At 33.3% G+C, this 25,143-nt stretch overlaps 1 pseudogene; it reads right to left on the minus strand.

Moving 5' to 3' along the window:
• Positions 1-23,938, minus strand: part of LOC115853306 (large ribosomal subunit protein eL8 pseudogene) — a 52,727-nt pseudogene extending 28,789 nt beyond the window's left edge.
• Positions 23,939-25,143: the final 1,205 nt, after the last annotated feature.

A 25,143-nucleotide genomic window follows, 5' to 3' on the forward strand; every position in this document is an offset into this window, starting at 1 on the left:
GAAGTATATTATTAAATTAAATTTGAAGTAGATTATCCTTTGGCCTAGATTAATTTATTATTCTTAATCATTAAGAATTTAAAATTTGAAGTAGATTATCCTTAAAATTTGAAGTAGATTATCCTCAAAATTTGAAGTAGATTATCCTTTGGCCTAGATTAATTTATTATTCTTAATCATTAATATACTGAGTTCCAAAGCTCCATATTTTAGGATTTTCTTTCAATAAAATTATAGTATACAAAATTTTATTTGAAATAAGAACAATCCATTATTTTGTTGGTAGGGAAGGAAATGTGTTTTGTCCCCTGATGTACTAGAGCATTATATAGTCAATAAATATGACACAGCTTTTAAAAGCTTTGGGAAACACTATAGTATTCTTTAATTGTTTCATTTTTTTACATTGCACATTGTAATAGTACCTAAAACAATAGATTTGTTCTAGTACTGAGAAAAATATGTATTTTCATAAACTGTTCAAATTCACATAATTATATAAGTATCACACGATGTTTTTTTAAGTGACTACATTTGAAATTGTTTGACAGTTCACAACTCTATCAACTACAATTAAAATAACTTTTGTTTTTATTTGAGCAAGTGTTGCCTGACCTCTCCAGTATCTCTCCCTGTTAATTTCACCCACAAAGGAATTTCAAAGCTCCATCTTCTCTTCTCTTTTCTCAACTGGTATCTACCTCCAAAGTTCTGGTTTAGAGCAATCTATTCAACAATTCTTCATTAAATCCTTAAATCCAAACATTCTTTCCTGTTTCAGAATTCTGAGGTTCTAATTTCAGGCAGGTAGGAGAATACTTTCGCGAATGACAACTACAAAATCCAAGAGTAAAACAATTTCAGGAATTCCTTGGACCTGCCTATCTTAATAACATCAACAACAAAACAAATGGGAAGGATGATAGAGTGTAGAGATGGCAGAGCAAATTCTAGCTGTCAGCTCAGTGTTGGGAGCTAGTCTCCACTGATTTTTAGTGTGTCTGCACTTTGCTTACCCTGAAGCTGATTAAGAGAAAGCAGTGGTCTTTTTTAGTTTTTGTATTAAGACACCAGAATTTGATTCATTAAGATATATCCCAAGATATATGAAACAGAAGGGGAAAAAAAGGTCCAGACATGAGAAAATGTTGATATTTCTGGTCATTCTGGCCAACTATTATGTGATATGTAATGTATGTATACATAAAGACTAGTAGAATTTCATGAAACATATAAAGCTGTGAGAATTATAGAGATAGTTTACAATTTAAATTAGGCATTAATTTAATTTTGAAGACTATACAAGTCAGGAGAGACTCTCCTATTTGCCCAAATACTGTATGTGAAAAGATACTTTAAATGATCTATTTTATAGCTTCTTATTGTACATTGACATTTAAAATATTTTAACATGATCAAATAAAAATATTTTAAAGAATATCAATTATTTGTTTTCATTTTTGATACAATATTCATGCATTTAGGATTTTCAGGATTTAATTTTTTTCTCTCAGTATGATGCAAGATGTTATGAGCTAAATGAAATTTTACAATTCATATTTCTTTTGTTCTACTTGTTTTCTCATTTGTTAAGTGTTACAGATGTGTTTTTCTGTGGCACTAAATTAATTTGCATAAAATTGCTATATCAAATTACATCTACATGCTACAATAAAAATTGCAGTTAATTTGTTCTTTGTTGATACACTTAAAGAAAACATTAGTTATGAACAAAGCAAAAATGTGTTTACCTCATTAACACACAAAGAAAAAAAGGTTTGACCATTTGAAGTTATCTTGTCATTGTAAAAAATGTGTTTAGTGAAGATATGTCCATTTCTTTCTCTTTTAAAAAAATGTTCCATGCCTGTTTTCCTCAAATTGCTTCATTTAAGATTTCAGTTTGCTCTATCCTAAAAATATAAACTCTGGGTACCATCTTAGGCCTATTGAATATAATTTCCACAGGAATAGTCTGAAAATCTGACCATACAAACTTACATTAAGCAAATTTGATACAAACTCTAACTTATAACATTTTAAGTGCTGCCTCCCCTGCAACATGCACACACTCACATAGAAACATATATATGATGTATGAAAATAAAATCTGAAGGAGAAAATTAAACTAATTGCACAACAAAAGAAATCAGGACTATTTCATCTTTATGTATCATTGTACCTGAAAATATTTATTTACTACTATTTTAGTCTTATCTTTGTGAAGACCATTAAAGCCAAGAATAGAAGAAATAAAAAAGGAAAGAAAGAAAGAATGAGAGAGAGAGAGAGAGAGAGAGAAATAAAGGGAAAGGAAGGAAGGAGTAGAGAGGGAGAGAGAGAAAGAAGAAAAGTAGGTAAAGCTGAGGAAGCCAATACTGAGAGACAATTCTTTATGGGTACCTGACATTTTGCAGAGACTTTGACTGCCTTTGTTCCAGACTGTTTTCAAAGGTATTTGTTTAGCAATCAGCCTAAGAAGACAGAAACAATGTCTCCCTTTGTAGCAGGCATGCTTACCTCCCTTATAAAAGAGTTCAGTTTCCTAAAGTCAGGATGCCTTTCATAAAATGCAAACTACTGCATTCTCAGACATCTATTTGGACCTATTTGGGTTATTCCCATGAGGCTTAGTTGCAAAGTGGACTGAGGAAATACTCTGATGTTCATGCTGCTTATATTGCCATTAGCCATAAAGTTCTATGACTCATGTCTCCTGTATTCTGCCAGCATTTCTAAAATTGTGGCAAATTATGTGCCAGCTTTTAAGTAGAGCAAAGTCATAGATCTCTCATAGTTCTTGACAATTTTAGAATGAAGATAGCATGCTGACATAGATTTACTTCTGGAAAAGGAAGAATATAGGCTTTCTGTATATTGATTAATGGGATGTGAAGAAATTTCATGGGAATGGATAGTGAACATGTTGTCCAAAATGTTATGATCTACTGGGTAATAAATGATCTTCTGCTCTATCTGGTTAATGGGGAAGAATTTGGGATAGTACTGCATGCTGTATACCTGATAATAGGTTCAAAGACAGGTGACCAAATGGTGTCCTAATTGTTGGTAACACTTCTCTGAGATTAGTTCTTGCTAATCTGGTCTCAGGTCTGCCCTATTGTAAGAAGTTGTATTTATTTCCATTCTGAGTAGTCAGAAGGTTCTAACCCATTTCAGACAGCAATTATCCATTCATCCATGTCATGGAATTGCTGAGTGATAACTATGGGGGTGGTTGTGGGAGGATAGCTAGAAGCTTTCACACGTGTTTTCCATGAGAGGCACAGGGGCTAGGGAGGGCCATCTCCTATTGTTTTTAATAGAGTTATCATTAAGGTTATATAAAAGGAAAATCACATCATGGTCTAAACTGACTCATGGTAGATGACAAACCGTATATTTAAATGTAAGGTTCTTGCAAAACTTTTGGAGAACTGTGACACATAATTTTGTTTTGAGAGAAAAGATATAGGAGTGTCTCTCTGAGATAGAGTGTCATGAGTGCCTTCCTTCTCTAGTACCTAATGGGCTCTTGTATAATTGTAACTTTATACCCATTGCATACTTCATATAATACACTACTTCATATAATACTTATAATACTACATTATACTATACTTACTATACTTACTACTATACTATACTTATAATACTACACTATACTATACTTACTATACTTACTACTATACTATACTTATAATACTACACTACTTCATATAATACACTCAACCTCTCATATTTTAGTGGAGAGCTTAAAGAGAAACTTAAGGTAGAATTCTATCATGTTACTACTTTAATTATATTAACAAATGTTAGATTAAGAGGAAAAGTGAAGGAGAAAGAGAGAGAATGATCACTGTCATACGTAACTCTGTCCATTGTAGTCAAGGACAGATTTTCTTGAAAATGTTATGTGAGAGATGTGAACTTAAAGTTTTTTTGCTTGTTTGTTTTGTTAAAAGCCACTCTCTTTTACCTTTCGTACAGAACCAATTATTACTTCAGTGTATAAAGACATATATTTAAAATGTAGTCCCTCAAAAAGGCAGCAGTGATCAGGCCAAAAAGGTGATCTATTTCATAAATGAATTAAAAATTGCTTGCCTTAAAATACTTTAGAGATGTTCTGAATGCAGTGTATTTTTTCCTAAGAATTCTAAAGGAAAATTTAAATGATTTTCACTGTTAGTGCTGATTTTACATTTCAACACATAATAGGCAACTCAATTGTATATACAACAGATGAGGAATAAACTTAACTAAGAAAGCAAAAGACTTGTATACCAAAAGCTGTAAAATATTGATAAAAGAAATTAAAGACACATAAAAATGGAAAAATATTTATATTCATGGACTGGAAGACTTACTATTGTTAAAATATCAATACTGCCCAAAGACAACTACAGTTTTAATGCTGGAGGCATCATGCTACCTGATTTCAAAGTATAGTCTACAGTAATCAAAACAGTATTAGCACTGGCATGAAAACAGGTACATAAAACAATGGGACTGGACCATTATCTTACACCACACTCACACACACACACACACACACACACACACACACACACACAAAAAACAATACAAAATGGATTAAAGACTTAAATGTAGACCCGAAACTGTATAACTACAAGAAGAAAACAAATCCAACAGTGTATAAAAATAATTATACACCAAGACATTGTGGGATTTATACCAGGTATGCAAGACTGGCTCAATATTCAAAATACAACTAATGTAATGTTTCACATCAACACACTGAAAAGAAAAATCATATGATCATGTCAATAGATACAGAAACAGCATTTGACAAAATCCACCACTAAATGTGACAAAAACTTCTGGTAAAATAGCAATAGAGAGAAATTTCCTCAACTTAATGAAAAATATCAACAAAAACACTTATTACCTAGCATCATACTTAATTATGAGAAACTTGAAGCTTTCCTATTAAGAGCAGATATAAGAAAAGAAAGTCTCCTCTCACCACCCCCTTTCAACATCATATAGGAAGTTCAAGCTAATCCAATAAGACAAGAAAAAGAAATAAAATGTATACCGATTGGGAAGGAAGACATAAAAGTGTCTTCTTTGTCTATGCAAAAAATTCAAAAGAATTGACAAAAACATCCTAGAACTAATAAGAAATTATAGTAGTTGCAGTATACACGGTTAATATACAAAGTTTGTCACTTTCCTATGTACCAATAATGAACAAGTGAAATTTAAAATTAAAAATGCAATACCATTTATAGTAGCACCTGCAAAAATGAAATACTTAGGTAAAAATCTAGCAAAATATATACAAGATGTATATGAGGAAAACTATAAAACTGGGATGAAAGGAGTCAAAGAAGAACTAAATAAGTGGAGAGAAATTCCATGCTTATGAATAGTTAAGATTCATGTCAATATTGTCAAAATATCAGTTCTTCCTAACTTGATCTATAGATTTACTACAATTAAAATCAAAATCCCAATAAGTTATTTGTGGATAGAAACAAATTGTTTCTTACATTGAAATGGAGAGGCAAAAAACCCCAGAATAGCTAACATAATATTGAAGGAGAAGAACAAAGTTGGAGGACTGACACTAGCTGGCTTCTTCATGACTTACTATAAAGCTACAGTAATCAGAACAGTGTAGTATTGGTAAGAGAATAGATCAGTGGAACATAATAGAGAACTCAGAAATAGACTCATGTAAATATAGTCAACTGACCTTTGACAGAGGGGCAATGACAAATACAATGGAGCAAAGATAGTCTTTTTACCCAAAGTGCTTGAACAACCAGTACATGCACCATTGGTGTGACTGCAAAATGGTAGAGCTTCTACAGAAAACATTTTTAAAAATTTCTCAAAAAATTAAAAACAGAACTACTATATGATCCAGTAATCACACCTCTGGGTAATTTAAATCAGGTTCTCAAGGAGATACTAGTACTCCCATGTTCACTGCAGCACTATTCATAATTGCCAAGGTAAGAAAGGAACGTGAATGTCCATTAGTAGATGAATGGATAAAGAAAATATAATGTGTATGTATGTGTGTATATATATATATGAACACACACATACACACACAAACACAATGGAATATTATTCAGCTTTAAAAACAAAGGAACTTCTGTGATACATGACAACATGGATGAAACTTGAAGACATTATGCTAAGTGAAATAAATTAGACACAGAAAGACAAAAAACTGCATGCTTCCACATATATGAGGTATCTTAAATAGTCAAATTCATAGAATCAAAGAATGTTAGAGTGGTTGCCAGGGGTTGGAGGAAGGAGGAAATGAGGAGTTACTAGTCAATGAGTAGAAAGTTTCAGTTAAATAAGATGAATAAATTCTAGAGATCTGCTGTACAACATTAATACCATCAACATTATATCATCAACAATACTGTATTGTACACTTAAACATTTGTTAAGGCAGTAGATTTCATGTTAAGTGTTTTCACTAAAATTAAAAAAAACCAAACAGATGAGAGTGTAACTGTCCTTCTCTAGGACACTTCTTTCTCTCACAGTAGTCAGAGAAGCAGTACTTCACACTTATAGGATTTGGTGGAACACAATTTATAAAACACTGTTCTAAGGCCAGTTGTGATTATCGATGATGATTTTTGTAATCATTAGTTCAGATGAGTGCTTCTCACCATTTAATATGCATTCAAATCACTTGGGGATCCTGATAAAATGTACATTTAGATTAAGTAAGTCTGGGTGGGTACTGAGATTCTACATATAATGAGCTCTCAGGGTACTAATGTTGACCACACTGAGAGAAACAAGGGTCTTTATCATTTAAATCAAAATTCCTTTGCTTTACATAAACATTATAACATTTTTTGGGCCAACCCCCATATATATCACTAAATTACAATAGATTGTATTTTTACTTAAGTTACTTTTATGCTTATCATTCCTTAAGCACATTAAGAACTGAATATTGGGGTAAGGCAGTCTGGTGTGTATGTGCTGGCAATCATTAGAGAACACAGTCTATAATACAAAGAAAGCTCTAGATAATATCTATAAAGAAGATTCATGATGGTCTACAAAGAATATGCTGTAATTATCACACATTAGTTGATTTATATGAGAATACACTTAAATACTGACTTGTATTACTAATTTTCAGAAAAAGGGAAAAAATGATAACATTGTCAATATAAATATTTCTCATCACTTGAATGTTGAAAATATGGTACTGCCACCTCTTGGTAAGAGGTATAGTAGCAAGATAAGGGCTGTTTAAATGATTAAAATTTTTAAAAGTAATACATTTTCATTGTTTTATGTACTCATAGTTGATGACATCAGATTTAAGTCAGTTCTCTAGAGATAAATCAAGAATTTAGACTCACTTGTGAATATCTTTCCTTGCGTTGACGTATTTTGGTAAACAGTTCCTTAGAGTAAAATATTTTGCTAACCTGTTCCTCTTTATACTGATGTCACTAACACAAAAGAAAATGGGAACTTATTTATTCAGTAAAAAGTAGTATCAGTACTCATTTTCATTATGAGCAAATTGAGACTATTTTCTTCTTTTCCCTTCACATAAAATTGAGTCATTTGGGGTCAATCTGGATAGCAAATGAAAGAAGAAAGCAATAACCAGTCACATTATTCTTAAAAGAGATGAGACTTTACTATTTGGTAACATCCCAGGACTTAATAAACTTTTAATATGATAGTCATATGACTTCATGGACTAATTCATCAATTTCGTTAGGCAAAACAAAACAAAAATCAGTTAAGTTTTTTTTGTCTTTTTCAGAACATGGATTGCAATTAAAACTGTTTACCAAAGGTGGAAAAGCCAAAGCACTGGCTAAGGTAGGAATGTTGAGTCTCTGATACTCAAAACATATTTGTTTAAATAGTGGATGAGAAATAAAATGGAAAGATTATACCCTTGGTACAAACTGATACCATATGCAAATTTAGGGGAGAGTTGCCAGATCTTATTTTTTTAGAGAAGTACAGCCATTTAATTTTTATGTAAAATTTTCTGTTTTGTAAATGATATGTTCCTGTTTTCTTTTTTTTAAACCTATAGGCTACTGGTTTGCGACCTACCATATAAAATACAGAATCTTAAAACAGGATGTTTTGTTAGAGATCATGTCTTCTAACAATTTTACAAATGAATATCTTAAAATCAAACTGATTTGACCATGGTGTCGGTCAAAGTTCCTGGATTAGAAGGTAAATCTAATGAATGATCTTTAGTATGATATCCATTGATAAAGTATACTGAAAAACACTTCAAGGCTACCCTTACAGTACAAACTTTAAAATAAAATCTAATTAGATTATATCAGTTTTCTTCCTTTATCATATCCCATAATACTGTACCTAGTATACATTATAGAACACAAGTTATATACACAGCTATTCATGAATTCCTCAAAAGATTTTACAAACTTTCTTCTTTTCCTTAGATGTTTTTCATTATTCATGTCATATAGTGAATGATGGTCTTTGCTGAATATATTAAAATACTATAACATATTGATAATATTAACATGTCAATTCTTTATTTCTTATGAGGAACTCAATGTGTATTATGAAACTAGCACATTAATCTTGCATTATCTCTTTGAAGTAATGGAAAACCAGTATTATTTGACACATAATTTGACTTACAGATTCAAGAGAGAAGCTGAAGTATATTTTCCAAGTAACAAATAGAAAGCTAGTGATAAAGTGATTACACTTGGTGATAGTTAATTTAATGCAGCAACTTCACTGTACCATGCGGTGCCCAGATGTTTGGTCAAATATTATTCTGGGGTTTCTGTGATTGTGTTTTGGGATGTGATTAATATTTAAATAGGTAGACTGAGTAAAACAGATTGCTCTCTTTAATGTGGATGGGCCTCATTCAATCAGGTGAAGGCCAGAATAGAATAGTCCCCTGACCCTCCCCCCGCAGTAACAGTGAATTCTGCCCCAATGACCTTATACTTTTGGTTCTGTTTCTCTGGAGAACACTGAACAAGATCTACTTCTTAAAAACTGTGCCTTCTAACGGAATGAATGATGTCTCATGTAATTTTAATTGTATTTTTTATAAGGTTGTTGTTAATACCACCTCAACCATTTATTCTTCCAATAAAAATATGGTGAGTGGTTATGATCACTGAAATATACTGTTACCTGATTAAGATTCTTCAACTTTCCAAGTAAATATTAATGAACAGTCAAAAGGGGTGTAAAATTCAAATAATTGTAGGGAATTTGGAATATGATCAGAAACACTGAGAAATTTCTACCTTTCTTACATTACAGCAAATTCTCTGGTAAAACATTGGACCACAGTGGGAAAGACAGTAGATTAACATCTAGTCACTCCTTTGAATTTTGCTCAATTTAAACAATTGTTTCCTCAATTTAAACAATTGTTTAAACAATTGTTTAAGTTCCTTAAGAAGTTTTCAAGTATTCTTTAAACTTCTTAAGGAATTTAAACAATTGTTTCTCAATATACTCCCTTGTCTCTCTACCTGTAACCTATTGCTCTTACTGAATTGAGCACTCATAACCAGGTACTTTAAAAATAATGCTTTTTCTTTAAAAAGAGATGTATTCATCAGATGTCATGAACTTAGAAGGCAAAAGAGGAAGTGCTTGCATCATCAGCTGGCCACCTACTCTGTATTACAATGCATTTACAACCAGAGATTTTCCCTCTGGACAGGTTTGGCTAGTGACAGATAAGATGGCAGTGACCAATTTGGTCAATAATCCTTGCTTGATATCTGTTTTCAGTTTTTTATTCTTAGGTGGGCAGTTATTGTAATAGAATTGGACAACAAAAGACCATACGTGCAGGAAATATGCATTTTTCCAACATTTTCATATCCTTGCTAGAGCTTAGTCATGTTCATATCAACTGATACAAAATATATTATTGAATAATCTCTTTTATATGTTAAACCAAAACATACTTAGTACTTGTACTATAGTTGACTTTATTTTCTGAGAAGTATTAATCATAATTATATTAATAATATTGTGTAGGAAATTTTCCATTATGTGATTGCTTTCCCTTTATTTCTAAGGTGATTATAATCAGAATTCACACATGATAGACCATATTTATGAATTGAATATCTTCTGAGAAGGGTCAGGGGAGGTTGCTACCTTGCTATCACTGTACCTTCATGCTTTTAGTCCTGAGTTTCTTTCCAAAATAGCTAGAATCACTTTACCTCCATCTTTATTCCATAGCTGTTTCCTACTGTACATTCACTATAGATTATTACTACCTATGACATGATATGGTGGGAGACAGAAGTGGAAAGCAGTGGGTCTACATAAATGAATAGATGCACATATTACAAGAAAGTTAATAAACTCAGTATACTCTGAAGGTTATTATATTTTGTTCATTCTCAGGAGAGAGAAAACCACAAATACCATTAGAATATTTAAAATAAACTACATGCTTCCATGTAAGAAGACCATGCATCAGGATCAAAGATCCTTACAGAGACTTGCACAGCTACAGATGTATGTTAGTAAATATTCAAATTTAAGAAAAAGTTTGTGTACATCAATGTCCTACAGCTTACGGTTTAAAAGGAGGAATTAATATTAAACAGTTAGAAAATGTGGGGAAGCAAAAGCAATCTGTAGATGTTCACAAGATAAAACATATCTCTAATCATTCAAAAATATATCAACAGATAATCAAAAACAACAGTCTATGAAAAATGTATTCGACTTCAAAAAATGCCAGTTGAACATGTAAGACATAGAAGATAAACGTTCTTCAAAAATCCCCACTACAGACTGTGATTCAAATAGCAAACTGAACTTAGATAACACTTGCCTCATTCCAAAAGCCAATTTTAAATATTCAATGCAACAATAAAAATAGTAAAAAAGTCTAACAAGATCCACATTGCAGAGCCTTTTGCCATTTGCATACCCAGGCATTTGTGGAAAATTTTTGATATAAGCAAGAAAAGACAAGATGAGAATAAAAACACACTAATAAAACAGGGAAAGAGAAGACCACGTGGAAGAAAAATGCTCAAAGGGCAACACATGGAAAGCACTAGGATCCCCCCCCACCCCCGAGGATAAATAAACATGAGCAAGAAGAAAAGGTGGGTTGTTGGTATTGATAACATATCTCAATCCTATGTTAGTGCAATAGAGTAACTGGCCATAGTAGTCCGCCCCAGGGTATGCTGTAGTAACAATCTTAAAATCTCATGGCTTAGCACTGCAAAAGTTTATTTCTCACTCAGACTAGGAGTAGTGTCATGTTGGCAGCATGTTTAGCTCATTATGGTGATTCTGGGATCCCAGCTGATATAGCTTCATCTTAATATTCGCTTTCAAGATCACCTTGGCAGAAGAAAAAGAATATAATTTATTTTCAGGCTTTGAAAAATTCCAGTGGAAATGACACATGTCACTTCTGTTAACATTTCATTGAACAAAGTAATCATACTACTGTGCTCTATTTTATATCCTAAGCTATTCTGTTTTTCTGTATTCCACCTTAGTTTGGAGTTAAGTTTCCAAATACACTTGTAGAACAGACATTATAGCAGTGGTCAGAGTGTTTGTTTTACATAAGAATTGTCTCAGAGTATTTTAAGGCATATTTTAGAACCTGTTTTAATAAGTCTGAGTGTTGCCTGCAGACTGCACGTCTAAAAAGCACCACAGGTGGTATTTATGTAGGTGGTCTGGGTATCAAACTTTGAGTGAATGAAAAAAACAAGTGACTAACCTTTAATGATATCTCAGAGATCCCATCCTCTTTGTCTCTCCTCACTTGCTCTACTTGCAGGGAGAAAGCCAGATAGGAATCAAGACAGAAAATTTCTGCATGGTAATGTTAATTGAAGCTTTTAAACAAAAGGGCTAAGGGGAGAAAACTTTTTGTTAATGGGACTCCTAAAACCCCTGTGAGTATTGCTAGATGACTTTCTCCCTTTCTAAAAATTCTTTTCTCTCTTTGCTCTGAAAAGCTTTCAAGAAAATGGAATCTTATCCATCAAAAGTAGTTTCCTCGGGCTTCCCTGGTGGCGCAGTGGTTGAGAGTCCGCCTGCCGATGCAGGGGACACGGGTTCGTGCCCCAGTCCGGGAAGATCCCACATGCCGCGGAGCGGCTGGGCCCGTGAGCCATGGCCGCTGAGCCTGCGCGTCTGGAGCCTGTGCTCTGCAACGGGAGAGGCCACAACAGTGAGAGGCCTGTGTAACGCAAAAGAAAAAAAAAAAAGTAGTTTCCTCTCCTACTTGTGAAGACTCAATGTTAGCAGGATGGAACAGGAGATGAAGGAACTACTAGGAAGGTCAGTTAGCATGATTCTATAATAGGCAAAATATGTTTTTCAAACTTCTTGACATTCTACATTATCTCAAAAGACACTGGTAAGGGATTAGGATCAAACTGCAAGCTCAGTATAAATAGCATCCATTCACTGATTTTTTTTTTTTCTCATAACAAATAATGCAAATAACCTCAGAAGCTTAAACTGGTATGTTTGTCTATTCAGGATGGTATGATAAAACTCTATAGACTTGGTGGCTTATAAATAACAGAAATTTATTTCTCACAGTTCTAGAGCCTGGAAGTCCAAGATCAAGGCACTGGCAGATCTACTGTTTGGTGGGAGCCCACTTCCTGGTTCACAGACTGCTCTCTTTTCACTATATCTTCACACTGAGGAAGGGACAAGGGAGCTCTCTGTGATCTCTTTTATAAGGGCACTAATTTCACTCTTAAGAGTTCTACCCTCATGACCTATCACTTCCCAAAGTCCCCACCTTCTAATACCATCACACTGGGTTTAGGAATTAACATGGATTTGGGGGGAACAGAAACATTCCATCCATAGCAACTGGTAGAAGTCTGACCATGCCAGATTTGTGAATGAGAATTCTCGGCTTTGAGATTCTAGTCATATTCATCTTAACTAAAATGCCTTCTTATTGATTTATAATTTAAGGGGCTCCACTATATTTTTATTCTTGTTTTCCTTCTCTCCTTAAAAAAAAAATCACCTATTTTAATTTCTCTGCAAGAGGGTGATCTTTCTGTCCATTCTCCAGCTAGTTATCTAGCTTTCCACCACATTATTAAATCGACTGTCTTTACATATTTTCTTTCCACTTCTTTCTATAGCAATCTATAGTCCTACCTCTCCTGGGCTTTTATCAAGCTCTTTGTGCTTAGTTGGTTAATTTTTTCCTACTGAACTGTTTATTTTCTCATATTTTTAGGTGTTTAAAGCATTCTCATTGTGCTACTATCTTAATGAGTACTTTTGGATATTTACATAGGCATATTTTACACTAAACTTATATAAAATTATATTTACATCAGTATCATGTTCCATACTGAATACATCTTTGATGCATATTTTACTCTACAATACTGTAAGAAATTAGTCATCTCCAAATATCAAGTATGAGTTTTTTCACACAACTGAATGACAAGAAACTGTTGGTCTATTTGCTCCTTCATCCATGCTTCTCTAACCCACTTTATTCATATATTTACTTATTTGTCTAACAATCATTCATTGACCACTCACAATGCTAGGTGCTGAGTAGATAGAGTAAAATAATATGAGTTATGCAAGCAGTTCAGAACTACTGAAGTTTAACTTTCTTTTTTAAATTTTTTTATTGAAGTATAGTTGATTTAAAACATCATGTTAGTTTCAGGTGTACAACATAGCTACTCAACATTTTTATAGCTTATCCTCCATTTAAAATCACCACAAAATAATGGCTATATTTCACTGTACTCCTCCCCCTGTAGCCTGTCCATTTTATGCACAGTAGTTTGTACCTCTCAATTAAATTTAAACACTATTTGGAGAATAGTTCTGCTTAAGTATGAAGAGCACATAGGGTTTAGGAGATGAAATGATAAGTGACTGAAAAGTAGTTACAGCCTAGAATAGAAATGTTCTTAATTTCTCAGTAATGAGCTTGATTATTATCCCCGAAGTATTTTAACATTGAACTACTTCAAAGGGACACCATAATCATATCTGAATTTTAATAAAAATCACCCTAGTAACTCTATGAAAAATAGGTTCAAAAGGATCAAATCAAGATAGAAAATAAATTGAGAAAAATATTAATTAACCATGACAGAAATTATGAGGTCCTGAACAAAGAAGTAGAAATGATTCACATAAGTTTATAAATACAAAGGGAGCAAGAAATGACCCAAATTGGTAACAAATTGGATGAGGAATGAAGAAAGAATAAGGACTTTTAGTGGCATGCCTCCCAATTCTCTAGTTCCTCAGACTGCATAACTTAAGTCATAAGTGTGAAATGAAGAAAGAGAACTGAATACACACATTTCAGGCTGTGTGAGATAATGTACTAAGAATTCTGTGTGTACGTGTATGTAGGTATATACATGTTATCATATCTGTTACTCATAGAGCTGCAACAGCTACCTAAAGAGCCTCTCTTCCCCCCCTTACCAAAGGTGGCATGGGGCGGAGGGACGGGAAGGCACGTTTATGGATCACCATATGGTGAAAAATGGTACTAAGATGTTTCTGAAAATATATTCTCTGTGGTGTTGGGGGAAGCCATCCACAGAGAGGACTGTCACCTCGGAATGCACAACAGTCACCTGAGAGCCAGGTGAGGAGCCTCACTTGTGGCAATCTTTTGTGAAGCCATTAAAGAAGGTGTTGGGGGGACTGCAGAAAATCAACTGCTTTTGGAACTAGGAGCTGGCAAATCTATCTGCTGTCAACAGCTGGGACTGGAAGAAGTCACACCGTACCTTAGCCCATAACTGAAGAAACATCCACAAGCAGGAGCTTAGCACAGAATGAATTGTACTATGGTGGATTCTAGCATTGGAGGAAGCTTTGCCCTTGAGGAGACTGGCAACTGAGACAAAATGGAGAGCAGACAAGAAAAGCCTTTTTCCCCTCCAGTGTCCTTCCAGTACCCTCTACCGACAATATTAACATTGTGCCAGCGTCCATATGAAAAATACTGACAAAGGGTGACCCTGACTGAGGATGCAGTGCTGGAGCTGTACACATTTAGGCAGTACCAACAGGTCAGGCAAACATATATGTAAACCAGGCTTGAGGGTCTTTTTAATCCTTAGTCAATTAGTCATAAGAAACACTCCAGGAAGCCACAGACATGGATTGTGGGAGAGGAGACTATACAACAGCAATTGGTATTGAAAATGTCTGAGTTATGTGCTCGTGTAACTTGTAACTTCTGGACCTGCTCGAGCTTTGTCATAATTTGTTTTACTTTATTTGTTTATTACAATAATAAACAAATAATAAATTACAAATTTATTACAAATGTGTAATAAATTACAATTTTTAATAATAAATTACAAATAATAAAAAATAAATATTTGTTTATTATTTAGTCTAACCACCTTTTAGCAGCTTGTTGCATAGGAAGCTTCCAAGTCGGTTTTTCAAGAGCTCCAGAAGGAGGCTTTCCAGCAAGTTTCCACAGCACCCCCATGCTGGTTTCCCAGTGAGTTCCAACTCTCACCTCAGCCAGCTTTTCAGTAAGTGTTTTTGAGATTATGTGCTTATTTACTACTTGCCAGCTCCTGGCCTACAACATTATAGATAACTTCTTTGCCATCCAGTAAAAGATGTTCTCCCATTCTCTTATGAGATCCAAATTTCGGACTTGGGGGTAGAGGTCTTCCAAATTTGTTCCTTCCTTTGTACTCATCCTCAGTCATGGAGACAGTGTTTTTTCTCAATGACTACTACTCTTGTATATTTAAGAGCTTCTTTATTTCTTAATATTAAACCTGTTTTAAAGTAGATAATACATATTTAGATTAAACTTTCAGTGCTCAAATTATTATGTGGTTTTTATTTCATGATTGGACCCTAAATGATACATCATCTTCTCCCTTGAGGTCCTTTATCCTCTCTAGAATTTCCTGTAACATACCAGATTGTTACTGAATACCAAATATATAGCAGGAACTGTGTCCAGTGTTGTTGAGAGATCAGTAATAAACCAAAATTACATAGTTTTCCTCCTCTTTTTGTGTTAAGTATAGTGATAGTGGTGGTGGTGGTAAAGGAGGAGGAGAAGGAGGAGAAGAAAATAACATTGTGTGACAAGAGGAACTACTATACACTTTATAGTGAGGAGATAAACTCCTAAGGTGTTAATATTAACTAGACTTGGAAACTCTATTATCATATAGATATCTGGAAGGAAAGCTACTACGAATCACTCCTTAACCAAAAAAACAAAAACCTTCTGAGTTTACTGCTTTTTTAAATCTGAAATCAGAAAGACTTCTGTCTAAACCAATGAGCTATGTAAGATTCAAGAGTATTGTTTAATTTTATTTAGAATTGTGTCCCAGCAGCTGCACATCTAGGTGTAGACCATTCTTATCCAACAAGACATTGCTTTTGGTTTGCCATAATTTGGAGAAATTTTGATCCATTAGAAAACCTTCTGTGCTCCCTGTAGATAATATATATTTTTACCTCTACACCTTTCCCAGACATCAGAGTATATTTCCCCCCATCTGATTGTCTGGAGAAGTTCAATAATAACTAGCAAATATGCTCTTTCATATTATTGAATAAGATAAAGTATACACTAACTGGGGCTAATTGATGGGAGGAGATACATGAGGGAAAGTCATTATTTGGTCATGGAACCAAAACATCAGTTTTTTCAGATCGCAGTGGTTAAAGAGCAGATGGTCAACCAGTGCCTGAGATGATCACGGACAATGGATAGCAACTGAAGGTATTAGCAGGGGCTTCTGTCTGATACTCTGCTCTGGCCCACCTTCACTGACATAGTCTACTGAAACTGGATTACCCACCATAAACCAGCTTAATGAGAGATGCTACACATTCCATTAATTTAGGTGAATTCTCCATATATATTTACATTCATTAAGCTAAACTAGAATCCTAGAGAGTTTGGAGTTCACTAATTTAACCCACCTAAAAGTATTACTGTAGCTATCATTTAGAATTTGGGCTACAACCCAGGTTTCATTGATTCCAAGGTCTATACCCTTTCTACTGCATTTCATTTGTAAACTAAGATTTGCAAGTATAATAATGGGGATGGAATTAACAAATGCATGAATACCTTCATCCAAGAAGGGGCAGAAAGGAGGAAGGAGAGTATACAGATGACTTGGAAGTAGAGAGACTCTATCATGTGTACTCGTAAAGTACTTGAAAGCTCAAGATTAATCAGACAGATTTAGAGTGCACAAGATTCTCTAGCCATGGGATCTAGAGAATGTTACTTAACTTCTTTAAATAGAATTACTAAACTTCTTTCAGCTTAAATTTATGTAAAGTGAGGATAATAACAGTAACTATTTAATAAGGCCATTGTAAGAATTATGTCATTGCTTCCTAACCTTTACTTTACTGCACACAGAGAAGATGATAATATGTTTATGTCCCAATGGGTAAAACACAGAAGCCTGCTCAGGCTCCTTCAGGTTCCTACCTGTTAACTCAAAGGCTGAAAATAACATTAACATAGAATACCTAGAACTTTCTATGACACCTTAATTGAGAAGGCATTATTTAGATAACGAATGCATAGGCATATTACTGTGTTTCAACACAGTAGGTTATCAGTGAATAATAACTACTATTTTAGAAGATTTTTCACTGTGATTAAGTGGGTCAAAATTTTCTGCTTCATGTTAATATTCAGGATACTATAAAGTGTATTCAGTAAAGTGAGGAATTCCTCTCTCTTTGGAAGATCACATCAAACCCCATATTTACTGAGTTTAACTTAGGACAAACACATCCCTCAGGTACATTCAATTTTCAGTGACAATCTAAGTCCCAGTAATTTAGGTATTGGCATGATACCTGAATTCATCTTTGGGATATGTGGTCCTAGAAAAAAATTTTTTCTGTAAACATTTTCTTATCTTATTTCTTCATTTTGACTCCTATAATGATTTTTGATGATGAAACAACTAGAGCAGCATTGTCTTCCCTCCTTTTTTTTTTTTAACCTTTTTAATATATTTTCTATATATTTCTTTTCTTTCTTCCTGCAGGAGTTCAGGATTTCTCCATGTTTTTAAAGAATTCTGACACTCTCAATGCATCTAATGAAAGCTGTGTGTGTGTATTCTCTTCAGTTTTTTTTCTTTATAAAATGTTGAATGCATTAAGCAGACACCATGGTAACATAGTTGTCTAAAACTTCTTGTTCTGATAATTTAACAAGCTTTAATACTTCTCTTAGTAAATCTTCTCATCTTGATGTTTATCATTTATTTTAAAATGATGTTAAATATGATTCTATGATTCTCACATATTACACATTGGGATGATTATAGTAGATAAAATTGGTAAGGCAGATAAGGAAACAGGGTCATATAAGTATTGAGTAATATGCTTTTCGTTAGATCAATAAATGTTTATTATAACATACAGGGTTAATCCTTGGATGGATAACCTTTCAATTCACACACAGCCCCCCCAAATTAAATGTTCTACTTAATTCAAGTTCATCTCAATACTGTATTGAGATGAATACTGTAATCTCATGTAATTCTCACAACTACTTTGTATGGCTTGAATTTATCTCATATGTTACTTGTCTACTTGTTTGCAACATAAATTTAATATTCTATTTCCTCCACAAACGACACTTAAATAATGCCAGTCTAAAACAGCATCACTCAATTTATTATACCACTTATAAAAACTCACATTTCATTTATCTTCAACTATAATGACTAATGAATCCATGAATCTCTTTTCCTTCCTCAATAAAAATAAGAAATTTTTAATTTTTAAGATTGCTATTTATTCATTTTCCCAGTAGTGGCAGGCTCCCTCTTGGGCATTTGATAACACACTTTTGTGAAATACAAAAACCTTCATGTCATGAAAAAAATCTATAGAGACTTCATATTATCAGCATTTTAAAAGCAATTCCATAATAACCAGCAGCTATTTCTGTTTAAAAAAGAAGGAAGCTCGAAATACAGTAAATTAAAAGATTGATTGCAAGGTAAATCCCTGTTTTGGAGAAATTAGTAGAGCAAATGCTTAAACTTGCTTTCAAAAGAAGATAAGGAAATGGAATGTTGGCACATGAATATAGACTTCTGCAACAAAAAGCTAATTGGTGTATCTTGAAAGCATCAGAAAACAGAAAACTCTACAAGTTAGGACTACTGACTAAATAATGCTTCTAGTTCTCTTTCCTAGAAAATAACAGACTTTTTCTTCCATGTGATGCTCTGATATCTGAATAATTTCTATAAGGAAATCTCTCTACAAAATGATTATCTGAGTGTTAATTTTTTTTTCTTAACTTGAATGTTTCCATATTTTCTTCAAAAAGGTATATGTACTTGCCTTAGTAAAATCAAATAGTTTGAAGCTTGTAAAAATCCAGAAGCACTGAATTTCTCTTTATGATTGTAATTCAGTCCTAAATATAAATATCAAATCCTTTTTTATTAATCAGACTTTGTAGGCATTGGCTGTTTTGAAATCTGGAAAGAATGGGCCTTATCTAGGGAATGTCTGAAAAAAGCTCCCTTTGCAGTTGATGTGCACATTTGGTTTAGCAAATGTTCTTTGTTGAGTCACAAATGACTTAAATCCTAGCACTGCCTAACATTCTTCTTTCTTTCAGTCACTCTTTTCACAGCCTGGGTTAATACTAATAGATGCTTCAGAAGAAGTAAATAGATGGAGAGAAACTGATTAATATTTAAAAATAAGACTGCTTGGGACCTCATAATTTTATGTACAAACTAAAAATATTAGCAAATGTACTTAAAATAAAGTATAAATCCAAACAGTTTAAGATTAAAGATTTAAAAACAATTAATTCAAATCATTTTTTGTTATTTAAATATGAGACTTTAGTTATATAATTTTTTGACACAAATTGATAAGAAGGTATTAAGTCATTTCCAAATGACACAGTTATAAAAATTTCAAATATTCAAAACAAAGAATGAAAAAACAGTAACAATAAATGTAAACTCCATATAGAGTAAACACACAGTAAGGGCCAATATATTATTATTTAGGTAGTAACTACTCAATAATAACTACTATGAACTGAATTGTATCTCCTCATATTCATATATTGAAGTCCTACCTCTCCACCCATGTGACTATATCTAGAGGTATGACTTTTAGGAGGTAATTACATAAGGTAAAATGAGGTAATAAGAGGGAACCCTAATCTGATAGGAGTGTGTCCTCTTATAAGAAGAGAACAAGAGCCATCTCTCCCTCCCTGTGCCATGGGAGGCCACAGTGAAAAGTTAGCCTTCTGCAAACCAGGAAAAGAGCCCGAACCAGAACCCAACCATGCTGACCCTAGATCTCAGACTTAACAGCCTCTGTAACTGAGAAAAAATAAATTTCTATTGATTAAGCCATCTAATCTATGGTATTTTTTATGGCAATCAGAGCTGACTAACATAATGACAAATAAATTATTTAAATACTCATCAAGTACAGTACATAGATATTAAAATCTTGTATAAAATAAATATTACCATATTCAGATTGATATTTTTAATATACCATGTCATGTGAAAAAGAAAAGAAATATCACTTTTAAAAATAATTCCTGCATATTATCTTCAAAGTTTTATTTAAATGATGGCTTTTCTGAAACATATATAAACATTGTTATTTATCTATAGGTATCAAGAAAAAGTTGCTAATGCAATATCAATGATTTGTCATGAAATATGGGGAAGGAATAAAGGAAGTTGAATTTCTCTACAGAATGAAAGAATAAAATCTGAAACCCCAAGAGGGAAATTAAACAAGGATTCACAATGGAACTAACCTGAGAAGCCAAGAGAGACCAAGGTACTGGCAAGATAAATGGCAGATATGTGTTCTCTATATAGTGGTCAAGGAATTAGCTAAGCTTCTTGTTTGATTTTAAAGAAAGTGAGGATTATGATAGTAGGTCAAGAAGAAATAGTCACATAACTCACCAATGACAGTACTATTGGGGAACATGAGAAATTAAGTTCCTGTGAATATTTAAGAAAAAAATCATTGAAGACAGTCTTGACTTTCATAATCCCCAGAATTTTGGGTGTAATACAAAGTTATATTCATCTCCAAAAAATTGGAAAGCCCAAATGCTATCTAAGATACATGTTAAGTTATCCATTAAACATTCAAAATATATTTATTTTTTGAATCCAATAAAAAATTCTGTCTTTGCTGCTGAGTATATAAAGCATATACACATACAGGCATTGAATCGTATGGTCTTGACTATCAACAGAACCTATATCTTCTCAACAGTGTGCCTTCAATAATTTATATAACCTAAGAAGATCAGAGAAATCACGTAAATAAATAAATTATATGGTTCTCTTTTATACTGGTGAAGGGATTGGAAGAAGATTAATATAGTGGCTGTAGTAGCTCATGTCAGTCAGTAAGCAGAAAATTCTCATCAGAATACCACCTCAATTTCCTCCACATTACTAAAGCCCCAGAAGTGAACACTAGTAAAAAATCACAGTAATATGTGCTGGGAGGCTAGGATTCAATTGGGAAGCATTAAATAGAACAATGATGTCATGAATATGTTCTATAAGTCATAAATGAACAAGTCAAAATTGATAGTTCTAGTGCCTTAAACATAACATTATAATAAATTAACACATTTTTCACCCAGAGTACTCATTTCAAGATCTAATCTATATTAAAATATATGACTTTATGTATACATATATAATGAGAATCCCATTTTAAAACGTATTGAATCGAGGAAACATTTATCAAGCACTAACTATAACAACTGCCTTTGATCCAAACCTTAACACTTATTAAACCAATTTAATTTAACATCATACACATAATGGCAAGAAAGCAATGAAATTGTACGAACCTTCCCTTCCTACAGACAGCAATTATAAAAACTGAATACAATATGAAAAATAATTAAATACACCATACAATATCTAAATAAGACAGAAATTGGAGCTTCTAACAAAATTGCCAAATCTACATAGAATTCAATATTTAATATATACCTCATATTTAAAAAAATTATTTTATATTGGAGTATAGTTGATTTACAATGTTGTGTTAGTTTCAGGTGTACAGCAAAGTGATTCAGTTATACATATACATGTATCTATTCTTTTCCAGGTTCTCTTATACCTCATATTAATTTATAGGGTGACTAGACCAAAAAAAATGATATGCAAGATATGAATGACAATGTCAGCATCATAACCTAATTGATATATGTGAGACATTATACTTAACAACTACAGGTTAAACATTATTTCCAGCACATATGGAGTGTTCCCAAAAACAGACCACATATTGATTCATAAAACAAATCTCAATAGATATTAAAAAAGGGTTTCTTTCAAACTATGTTCCCTGATCAGAACACAAACTAGAAATAAAAAAATACACATAGAAGAGCCCCAAATATATACATATTAGATAGCTCATTTCTAAACAGCACATGTATCAACATATAACACAAAACGGAATTACACAGTATTTTGAGTCAAATGATATTATAAGGCTAGCATATCAAACTATATGTGAAACTGCTAAAGAAATGTTTAAAGGGAAATTTTTATGTTAAATGTAAATATCAGAAAAGAATAAATGTCTGAAATCAATGCTGTAAACCTACAACCATAGGAGAGTAGTAAAAGAACAGCAAACAAAAAATATCCTAAGTAGAAGAAAGGGTATTGTAAAGATAAAGAGCAGAAACCAACAAAATAGAAAACAGGCAAAAATACAGAATATAGAGCTGCCCCATATAATTCAGAACACTCAGTTAAATTTGGATTTCAGATAAAGTACATTTTTAAGTATGTCACAAATATTACATGGAACATAATTATGCATGCAAAATATGCATTATCTGATTTCAAATTTAATTGGGTTCTTGTATTTTTATTTGTTAAATCTGATAAACTTAACATAAAAATCAATAACACTAGAAGTGTTTTTTGAAAAAAAATCAATAAAATTGATAAACCTCATAATCTATTGATCAAGAAAAAAGGAGACAGGGGCTTCCCTGGTGGCGCAGTGGTTGAGAGTCTGCCTGCTGATGCAGGGGACACGGGTTCGTGCCCCTATCCGGGAAAATCCCACATGCCGCGGAGCGGCTGGGCCCGTGAGCCATGGCCGCTGAGCCTGTGCGTCTGGAGCCGGTGCTCCGTCACGCGAGAGGCCGCGGCAGTGACAGGCCCGCATACCGCAAAAAAAAATAAAGAAAGAAAGAAAGAAAAAAGAGACAGGTGACAAATCGCCATTACTAGCAATTATAGAGGGTATACTACTCAAGATCTTTCAGATATTAAGATAATAAAAAGGGGTCATTATAAATAACACCAATTACATGAAATGAAAAAGTTACTTGGAAGTTGCATATTACTGAAAGTGACAAAATAAAATATAGATACTCTTATAAGAAGAGGCCAGATAGCGTGCTAACTCTCTGCCATATGAGGACACAGAGAGAAGGCTGCCATCTATAAACCAGGAAGAGGGCCCTCACCAAGAACCTGACCACAGTGGCCAGATCTTGGATTTCTAGCCTCTTAAGACTGTGAGAAATAAATATTTCTTGTTTAAGCTACCCAGTCTGTGGTAATTTGTTACAGCTGCCTGAACTAAGATACTTACCATTTCCATCATCATTGTCTAAACTTGTGGCTTCAGGGACTTGGAGTGTGGAGAGCAAAATAATCGATTCCTTTTTATCCCTGTAGCTCCTTCCTGTTAAAATTAAACTCTGTCCAGGCACTGCTGACTTATGTGGTTCTAGGTGTGAGTCCTTCACGATCTCTTCTGTGGCTCTTTTGCTGCAAGGCTCCAGGAAGTGAGATTTCCCTTCTGGCTCAAATTCTTCCATAGCTGCTAAGGTTTCCTCCAAATTAGAAGCCCTTTTTGGTAGGGTAACTACAAAACAGTTCAGGTCTTGCTAGCATTTTCTTCTTGACCCAAAATAAACTCACAGAAAATATGCACTGGACTTGAAAACAGAAATTCAGGCTGCCACATTTGTACCTCTCTCTAAATCTATCCATCTATCTGCCTATCCATCTCTCTATCTGTCTACTGCTGGGGTAGCAGGAGGAACAGCCTAGTCATTCACTATTTCAGCCATCATCCTATCAGGGTCTGAATGGTCTTTTCCCATCTTGCAGGCATCTTCGACCTCACTCAGATCTCTGGAGACCATTTCATTTAACTTAGGCAAGGAAAAGGGTTTGGGCGTAGCATGCTGGATATACCATTCCTTTGCTTATGGCATGGGAAGAAATGACTTCATACCATGGCTACTAAACTTCTGCCAGGTAGAAAACTCTAATGCTTCTGTGTCTCACTTCCTGGGCGGAGAATAAGCTTAAGGGGTAATAATTCATGCTCTTGTACCAATTCAATATTATTCTCCAATTTATACATATATAGACATACTTGTGCATCTTCATCTGATTATAGTAAACAACACAAAATATGCGTCAAGTTGCAGAGTCTTAAATGTTTAACTGCATGAGTAGTGCATTATAATGTTTTTGTTTTGTATTTTTTCATATTTTCTTTTCATTTTCAGAATTTTACAAATTCTCTACAATTATCACATAATAGTTTAGAATCAGAAAAACAGTAAATAAAATGCAAGCACAATTTATTTACCCATTGTTAAATAAATTATTTAGCATATTGCCTCCCAATTATGATTTTAAGATATATTGGATTATATAATTAAATTTATATTATAATTGTATGTAATTAATTATAATAATATCATATTTACTTTTTACTCTCCAAATGGATACAAATAATATATGATGGTCTTAAATCATGTAATTAGAAAGAATATGTCCACTAGTTTTATCAGAAAGACTGTCACAGTCTAAGTGGCTTTTAGAGTAATTTATAGATGAAATTTTTACTTAAAAAAATACATTTCACAATTTAATCACAGATTAATACTTAGCAAAATGTCTTGTATACACATCATGTTAAACTAATTTTTATTCCATGACTAAAAAAGTTAAAGTGTTTTGTTAATAAACAAAAATTTACAATCAAAAATGAAAGAACATCAAGAAA

This window comes from Globicephala melas, chromosome 18, assembly GCF_963455315.2.
Source record: "Globicephala melas chromosome 18, mGloMel1.2, whole genome shotgun sequence".
Taxonomy (NCBI): domain Eukaryota; kingdom Metazoa; phylum Chordata; class Mammalia; order Artiodactyla; family Delphinidae; genus Globicephala; species Globicephala melas.